General features: G+C 39.9%; 1 pseudogene; it reads left to right on the forward strand.

Annotated features, from left to right (window-relative positions):
* Positions 1-4,906: 4,906 nt before the first annotated feature.
* On the forward strand, positions 4,907-7,519 carry LOC147468007 (uncharacterized; annotated as a pseudogene).
* The last annotated feature ends 2,047 nt before the right edge of the window (positions 7,520-9,566 follow it).

A 9,566-nucleotide genomic window follows, 5' to 3' on the forward strand; every position in this document is an offset into this window, starting at 1 on the left:
GGTGGCCTCTTCTCAAGAAGGACAACAAAGTAAACAAGAGAGGACCGTCATCCCCCCTGGAGGACTACAAGACGATATCCCTCCCTCTCCCTCTCCCCCTCCTCCCGAGCCATCTAGAGTGAACCCCTCCCCCTTAGTGAAGCTAAATGAATGCAATGATATGCTAGTGAAAGTAATACAGTCCTTGTATAGGTTGGAGAGGGCATTTAGGAAAATAAATGGCATAAATCAAAACCCCCCCCCCCCCCCCTCCTCAACGTACAAACCCTGAGGAACAAGGAGGAATAAGGAGTCCCCAGCCAAACACCTGGCAAGGCTTAAGGAGCCCATACACTTTCAAAAAAAGCGTCAAAATTTTGCATCAAAACTTTGATGCAAAATTTGAGTGTGCGTAGGACGTTTTGAAGTCTAAAAAAGATCTGAAGCAAAATTTTAATGGATCAAATCTGTTTGATATTTTTTGACGAGTCGTCAAATTTTTTATGCGTGTGTGGGCTCCTGTCAAAATTTAGATCAAAATGTTTAGTTCGCAGATGACTGACGAGGAGACGGGTTCGCCATGTCTGTGAAGGAGGCCGAAAAGAAATTTTTAATTAAAGTTTTAGCAGTGTATCGCACCTTGCCAGCCTTGTGGAGAATTAAGTCGGATGATTATAGCAATCGTGCTAAGAAAGCCGAGACCCATGATATTCTACTGCAGAAATATCGTGAGCATTTTACTTCCGCTACATTAGAAGATCTGAAGGAAAAAAAAAAATCTGTGAAGAAATTTTCGCGATGAACTTCGAAAAATGGACAAAAGTGCCAAATCAAATCAGCGCCAAATTGATGTGTCCGTAGGTTTCCCGTTTAAAAAAAGTCTTTTGACCATTTCCGACGTCTACCAGGAGGTTTATCAGAGTCCAATGCGAACACTAGTGCTATGGCCAATGAAGCATCTATGTTGAAGATTTTGACTATACTGAATTTTGATGGGAAAAATGCCAGATCACTGGTCCTCGAATCTGCATATTTCTTGCCCCTGTTTTCGTTTTTGACCTTTTGACATACAGGTATGTTTTTTGTCTAGTTTTGACTCCTGTTAAACTGCTTATTGTTTGTGTATGTAAAAGCCAATGTGGATAATTTCCTTGTATAATTTTGTGGATTAGTATACTTGTGTCATAATTGTATTTTTGTTGGATTTTTAACCATTTTAGTTTGTTTATGTGTGGTGTTATGTGGTCGAATTTGTATACATTTTCTATTGCTACCCTTGCAGCAAAATGTAGTTTTTGCGTTTTTTATATTTATGTTTTGTTTGTTGAAACCCAGATGTTCAGACAGAAGTTAATTATACTGAGGGCTAGTGTTTGTACGACAGTGATTCTTGTATTTGTAGGGATTTTGTCTTTTATGTGATTTATTTATATCAAGGTGCACATTACCATCCTGTAAATCTGGTCAATATGTGTTTCAAAAGTAATATATCTGTCTATGTAGACTCCTAGACTGATTTTAATGTAGCAACCTCCGAATTCTATAGTTGTATCTGTGGGAATTTTGGCAATGTTTTGACGGCTGCCTATGAAAATTAATTGTGTTTTCTGTGGATTCAGTTTCAGACCATTTCTATCAAAGTAACTCTGCTTCTGTGAGAGTCTGTGAAATCTTCTTTTAATTTGCTTAAATTGATTATAGAGGCTGCGTGAAGAAATTGAGAGTCATCGGCATACTGAATAAGACATTAATAAATATTGTAAATAAAATTGGGCCTAACATAGAGCTTTGTGGAACACGAAATGAGACGTTTTAATGATATTTTGACAGACTGAGTTCTGGCGGATATGTAATTTCTAAACCAATATTTATCAATTTCGTGATTTCTTAGTTTGTTGAGAAGAATTTCATGGTTAACACTGCCAAAGGCCTTCGACAAATTACATAAAGTGAGCACGTTTATTTGGTTATTGTCTATGTTGCTATAAATTTCATTTGTGATTTTCAGTAATGCTGTTTCGGTTGACAGTTTACTTATAAATCCATGTTGCATGTTAAATGGTTATTTGGGCGATACCATCCGCTCCTACGGAGTTTGTTTCTCCTGAATGTTTTATTGTTAGTATTGTTATTTCCATTTCTACTGGTTGTGGTCTGAAAGTTTTTGCAGTGAGCCTTATTCTCGTTGCGTTTTGTGGAAATGTGTCCGGTCATATGTGAGTCTGCCGACTTCTGCAAAGAAGTCCTTTAAATGTTCTATTTTGTTTCTGGAATTAATGTAAATGTGGGATGTTTTTTCTTAGGCACTAGTGTATTTACCAGTTTCCATGTTTCGGAAGAGTCGTGTCTACATTCTTTGAACTTTTTTTTTTTTTTAATAATTTGCTTTTGCACTCTTGATCAGCGTTTTTAAATTTCACTTTTTTTGCTTATATTCAGCCTGAAGGGTAGCATCAAAACTATTTATTTTGAAAGCTTTGTGAGTGTTATTTCTATCACTTATCGCTCCCCTAATGTCGTCGTTTATCCAAAGAGCAGGGGGACATCTAATTGTTTTTGTTTTATACGGAGCGGAAGCATCTATGGCATTCTTTATCACATTCGTTAAAACAGTAACTTGTCTGTCAACTTCATCTGTTAATTAGCCATGTTATGTTGGCAGAGTGACTGAAGGTCATAGTTCGTTAAATCGCGAGAAGTTTTGATAACTGGCTGTCGCTTTGGCTTCTGTATATTTAAAGTCATGGTCAAAAGTTCATGATCAGCAATTTAGCATGGGATAGCGTCTGTATGTAGGATGATATCGGGTCTGTTTGATATTATGACATCTAATATGGATGAGGTATCTTCTTAAACCTTGTAATTTTGCATTTGACTTATTTAGATCGCCATTTAAGTCGCCTAAAATAAAAAGTGGTTTTCTTTTCCGTCATTTCTTTAAATAGATTATCAAGATATTCGAATGACTCAATGGTGACATGAGGCTGTCTATAGATGGCGCTGATAAGGAAGGAAGGATACATATTGCTTTGTAGGGTTACCCAGATGTTTTCCACCGCTGTGTTATTTACAGTTGTAGAGGAGATCTTGTTCGATTTAAGGGTATCTGTACATATATGCAAACACCGCCTCCTCGACCTCCATCACATCTATAAACTCGAAAATTCAGAATGTTGAATTTGTTTGGTATTTCTTGGTGAAGCCAGGTTTCACTTATACAAAAAATACCAATATCCCTCTTCTTAATTATCATTTCGATTTCATCTAAGTGACCCAGGAGACACTGAGAATTGACATTTTCTATTTTAAGTGTGTGTGACCACCGGATCTGCTGACCCATTTGCGGCGTCAAACATTCTGTTCGGTTTTGTACTTGTTTCTGTTTAAGAAAACCTTTACGTTATCAGGGAATACATTGGATTCTATCACCAGTTCTGAATTGATCTCTTTGCCTCTTATAGTAACAGGGAAGCTTGAATTAATTCATGTGTCATCTTAGTTTTGAAGGTTTTAACATTTGATATATTGTCAAAATTACTAACGAGAAAGTCTTCAATATCTTCTTCGTTTGTATCTGGATGACAGCTAGTAATATACAAGTACACTACCTTGGGACGGTCGGCACCTCATACTAGTTGTTGATGTCTCGGCGTTGCTCCTGGACAAACGCTTGCGTGGCATCGGGCGGGGAGCGGCTGGCGTGTCAGCAAAGTCGCGAATCTGCGTGTCAGGGGAGGGTGGAGGTGGTGGGGGAGAGCTAGGAAAGGCATTGGTCGTGGATACTGCCATGGAAGGTGGGGGAGGAGGGGGCGGAGTGTCAGGAGAGGGTGGTGGTGGTGAGGGAGAACTAGGAGATGCATTGGTTATGGATACTGCATTGGAAGGTATAGGGGAGGAATGGTTTTGTATGTGTTTATTTTGTGGTGTGGAGGTAGAGGACATTCTGGTAGGGGGAGAGGATGTAAAGGGGAAAGGTTCGTATATAAACTGGTCATGGGAGGGGGTTGGGAGATCGGATGTTGAGTGATGGAAGGGGGTTGAGGTTGTTGTGTCGGATGCCTCTTTTCCCCATTCCTGCGTCTGGGGAGGCACACCTTGCTTAATCACACTGTTCAATGCAGATTGTTGTTCGGAGAACATCCGATCAGTAATAAAAGGGCCAATACACGTTCAAAAAAAGCGTCAAATTTTTGCATCAAAATTTTGACGTGTAACTTTGATACAAAATTTTGATGCATAATTGCCCACACATTTTTCCCATCAAAATTCAGTATAGTCAAAATCTTCAACATAGATGCTTCAGTGGCCATAGCACTAGTGTTCGCATTGGACTCTGATAAACCTCCTGGTAGACGTCGGAAATGGTCAAAAGACTGGTTTTTAAAACGGGAAACCTACGGACACATCAATATGGCGCTGATTTGATTTGGCACTTTTGTCCGAAGTTCATCGCGAAAATTTCTTCGCAGATTATTTATTTTTTCCTTCAGATCTTCTAATGTGGCGGAAGTAAAATGCTCACGATATTTCTGTAGTAGAATGTCATAGGCCTCGGCTTTCTTAGCACGATTGCTATAATCATCCGACTTCATTCTCCACAAGGCTGGCAAGGTCCGATACACTTCTAAAACTTCAATCAAAAATTTATTTTCGGCCTCCTTCTTCACAGACATGGCGATTCTGTCTCCCCGTCAGTCACCTGCGAACTAAAAAGTTTGATCAAAATTTTGACAAGAGCCCACACACATCAAAAAATTGACGACTCGTCAAAAAATATCAAACGGATTTGATCAATAAAAATTTTGCTTCAATTTTTTTTTGACATCAAAACGTCCTCCACACACTCAAATTTTGCATCAAAAATTTGATGCAAAATTTTGACGTGTAACTTTGATACAAAATTTTGATGCATAATTGCCCACACACGTTTAGGCGTTTTTCCCATCAAAATTCAGTAAAGTCAAAATCATCGACATGGATGCATCAGTGGCCATAGCACTAGTGTTCGCATTGGACTCTGATAAACCTTCTGGTAAACGTCGGGAATGGTCAAAAGAAACCTACGGACACGTCAACCTCCTCCAAGAATTACGTGTTAACGAACCAGAGGACTTCCGTAACTTCCTTCGAATGGATGCGCCATCGTTCGATGAGTTACTCGGCCTTGTCGAGCCATTGATAAGGAAAGAAGACACCGTCATGCGTCCATCCATACCACCAAGTGAACGCTTGCCCATCACACTCAGGTACCTGGCGTCTGGAAATTCCTTTGAACACTTGAAATTTCTGACAGCAAGATCTCCGCAAGCAATTGGAAAGTTGGTTATTGAAACCTGTGAGGCCATCATCCTTTGTCTGAAGCGTCAGCAGACTATAAAGGTAAGGTCGTAAATAAATTAAAAGCATGTACTGTTTGTGAAACTTTATTGTTATACCAAAGCAATGAAAATAAAAATCAACTGAGAACAGGTACTATCTGTTAAACTTTATTATTATAATAAAGATATAAACATAACAATAATCTGACAACACAGACCTTAGTCTGATATACAATCACGAAATCAGTGAATAATTGGACCGGAAACTGTTAGAACATACTGTACATGAACAATATATATCAATCTTGACAGTCCAACACTTGTAAGCGTCAAGGGGTAGGACTGAAGTTACCAAAATACTGGGACAGGTTGCTTTCATTATTAAGGGATTCAGTTGCCACTTGCGAGAAATGCCCGCCCTGGTAATTGTTCATGAAAGAAGGCGCAGAGTCAGACTGAACTTGGTAGTGGCCAACAGAAATACATGGGGTACTGCATCGACTGCTGGGTGGGGTTGTGGTGTTGCCATTGATTTGTACGGAATTTCTGTGCAGCGTGCCGCATTGAGCTTCAAACAATATGTCGTTTATGGCTCTCTTCGCAAACAGCTCTTGTGTGGCAACAAAACATTTCAGTTCATGTGCCCATGTCTTTGCTTGGCTCAGGTACCGGTCCTCCGGCTCAGTTAACCGTGCTTTTGCCAATGACAGGAGTTCCGCTTACTCGGCTTCCGTAACTGGCTTGCGTTTTCTGCCGAGAGATACGGACGGACTGGAGGATGAATGCTTCGTCGGCATGGGCAGCGGGCGTGTAATCGCTGGAAGTGACCCCCTCACAGTTTTCGCTTTCTCTCTCTTTAGTACCGTCTCCTGAGTCATCTCCATTCCGGAACAGAATCAACAAAAAATATTAAAATAGAAAAAAATACTCTTACGAGTACAGATCCACACCTCAGCCACCCTATCAAATTACATTTTTCTACACTTTGTCCTTCTGTGACCTTGACCTTTGACCCCTTGACCTGAATTTACACACATTTCCAGAACTTCCCAAGTCCTACCTCTGTGTAAAGTTTGAACTTGATTGGCTCAATATTTTTTGAGTTATGCCTCGAACAGACATCCAGACATACAGAGACGACAAAAACATCATCCACGCCACGACCATCGTCGGCGTGGGTGATAATAATTAAGTGCATACTCAGGATATACATGCAGGCCAATACCATTTCTCAGAAAAATCATTAAAATTTAGTTTCATTACTTAAATGCCATTTGGTAGTGAGATCACAATCATTGTCAGTTTTCAGTAACAACCCTTAATTTCTTTTTCAGATGCCGAAAACACCAGGAATGGGTTATGACGAGTGACGCCTTCAAGTCGGCCTGGCATTTTCCTAACTATTTAGGTGCTATAGACGGTAAGCACATTCCGATTAAAAAAACAGTCAAGTCTGGATCCTTCTACTCCAACTACAAAAAGATCTTCAGCATCGTACTCATGGGTGTCGTCAATGCCAATTATGAATTATCGCTTGAGCAGGGCGAGGCGCGTATCAGAAAATGCTTTTGGTATACTGTCCGCCATGTTTGGTGTAATTCGAAACACTATACAACTGGACCCTGAAAAAGCCACGACGATAATGCTAGCATGCTGTTATCTGCACAATTTCCTCCGCAAGAAATCAAAATGCTACTTGAGGGCTGCAAATGTGGACTGGGAAGATGCAAATTACAATGTACAACCGGGGGACTGGCGAGAAGGTCAACATCAGCTGGAAGGTTTGGAGATGTGTAGAAGTAGAAACATTGGAGAAGTAGTACGCGGTGAGCGAGATTCTTACCCCCAATACTTGTTCGTGTTCCTTGGCAAGCCATAATTGCGTAATGATTTCGCGCAAACAGAATTGTAGGGGTTCCACTGACTCAGGCCAACTACTGCGTGCTCGATAGGCTGGACTCTCACAAATCAGGGAACGCAAAATAAATTCGCCGACCAGACCGTATGCATTTATTTAATATAGTTTTTCTATTATAGGTTATCTACAATAAGGGTTTTCTTTATCGATGTTTCGGTTATCGAGATGATTAGTAAGTAGTTATACTTAGCAATAATATAAATAGTCTAAACACATTATTTATCAACAATACTTTATGAAATATAGTGTAAATCTACACAGGTGAATTAATATATTGCATTTTTTCCCTTTCCAAACAGTGTAAAATTAGTGCGTAAAAGATAAAGTAACTGTAAAAATTGGGAATTTACCACACTAAAAATAATTATCGTCCCAAATATCAACACATTCGATAGCCTAGTCAATATTGTATTAAATTATTGCATTTGCTAAATTTATACATTAGATATAATCTATACTACTTAATGTGAGAGTATAAAATTTTGCATAAATTAACATATCTTGCATTGGCAAATATGAACTTTGACATCTCTAAAAAAGGAAGCTAATAGATAACATTTCATTGAACGTAAATATGTTTGTGTTGGTAAATTTTTGCAATATTACTAGAATAAGTCCCAATTGTCAAAGCAAACATATCATGAACTAACCTGAATTGTTCCTTGTTTATCGCTTGTGTCGTTATCATCGCTATTGGACAAGGTGCTTCTTGACTGGGCAGGAGTCTCCTGGTCTCTTAAAAACATCATAGCATCCATGAACCACACCCGTGACTCGTACAGGTCTTCAGTTCCGGCAACTGATTTGGCACTTTCGTCCATTTTTCGAAGTTCATTGCGAAAATTTGTTCGCAGATTTTTTTTTTCTTCAGATCTTCTAATGTGGCGGAAGTAAAATGCTCACGATATTTCTGTAGTAGAATGTCATAGGCCTCGGCTTTCTTAGCACGATTGTTATAATCATCCAACTTAATTCTCCACAAGGCTGGCAAGGTCCGACAGACTCCTAAAACTTCAATCAAAAATTTCTTTACGGCCTCCTCCTTCACAGACATGGCGATCGCATCAAAAATTTGACTCGTCAAAAAATATCAAATGGATTTGATCAGGGTCCTTGTTTGACTGGGGGCAGGGTTGGGGGAGGGGGGATTTTTATCTGTCATTTACTTCCCTAAATACCCTCTCCAACCTATCCAAGGACTGTACTGCTTTCAATAGCATATCATTGCATTAATTTAGCTTCACTAAGGGGGAGGGGTTCACTCTAGATGGCTAGGGGGAGAGGGAGGGATATCGTCTTGTAGTCCTCCAGGGGGGGGGGGGTTAAGGTCCTCCCTTGTGTACTTTGTTGTCCTTCTTGAGAAAAGGCCACTTGAGGAGTATTCAATCCTTCAGAGAGAACTGGGGGATCGCCTTGTGTTGTAGACATCACACCTCTCTCTTCTTCTAGGGTGTTTGATGACTCGTATAGAGGGGGGAGGGGGGGGACTCTTCTCTCTTGAGTTTGATTTTCCTCTGTGTCTGTTGATTCTTCCATGTAAAGTTGTTTTATAGGTGTCTCAACAGATGTAACCTCCTGTCGGGCCTGTTTTCATTACCTGGTGTTGGAATTACGTTTTCTGACCTTGTGTTTAGGATTTCTTCCACTCGTTCCAAGGCCAACTTTACTATATGTTTGCCATACCCTCTTTTTCTGAAGAACACTACCATTTCCTCTAATGCTCCCTGTAGGTTTTCATCTTCACTTATTCTTTTTATTCTAATACCTTGGGAGAAAGGTATGGATCTCTTCAGGCTCGGATGATGGCTTGAATCAAAATGCAAGTATTGATGTGTATTGGAAGGCTTATAGAATGTGGTTGTTTGTGGGCACATTTCACTGTTCCCATTCACTATGGTGTCTAGGATAGGAAGCTTTTCTTTGCTCCATTCTAGAGTAAATTTCAAGTCTGGGTGGAACGTTTTTAGGTCCTCGTGATAAATCATTAATTCTTCATCTGTACTTGTAAAAATCCCGAAAATATCGTCTATGTATCTAAAGAGTATCTTTGGTTGATTTTGTAGCCTTTTCCTTTTTCTTCTCAATGCTTGCATGGACGAATATCTCGGCTATGGCAACTGACACTGAAGCTCCAATAGCAGTACCTTTACATTGGTTATAGTATCTGTTATTGAACCTTAGCAGTGTCCCCCTAAAAGATGATCAATCCCCTCTTTAATGAGATAAGGTAGAGGGGGGGGGGGGGGGGTGTTGAAATCAGCTGCTAGGCGGCCCTGGACATACCCATAGTTTTTCTCATAGTAATTTGCAACCACCCAAGCAGCTTCTTTTGGGGGGATTGATGGGCATAA

Source organism: Penaeus japonicus, unplaced genomic scaffold (genome assembly GCF_977035675.1).
Source record: "Penaeus japonicus unplaced genomic scaffold, GWHDUDI00000001_assembly GWHDUDI00000031, whole genome shotgun sequence".
Classification (NCBI taxonomy): Eukaryota; Metazoa; Arthropoda; class Malacostraca; order Decapoda; family Penaeidae; genus Penaeus; species Penaeus japonicus.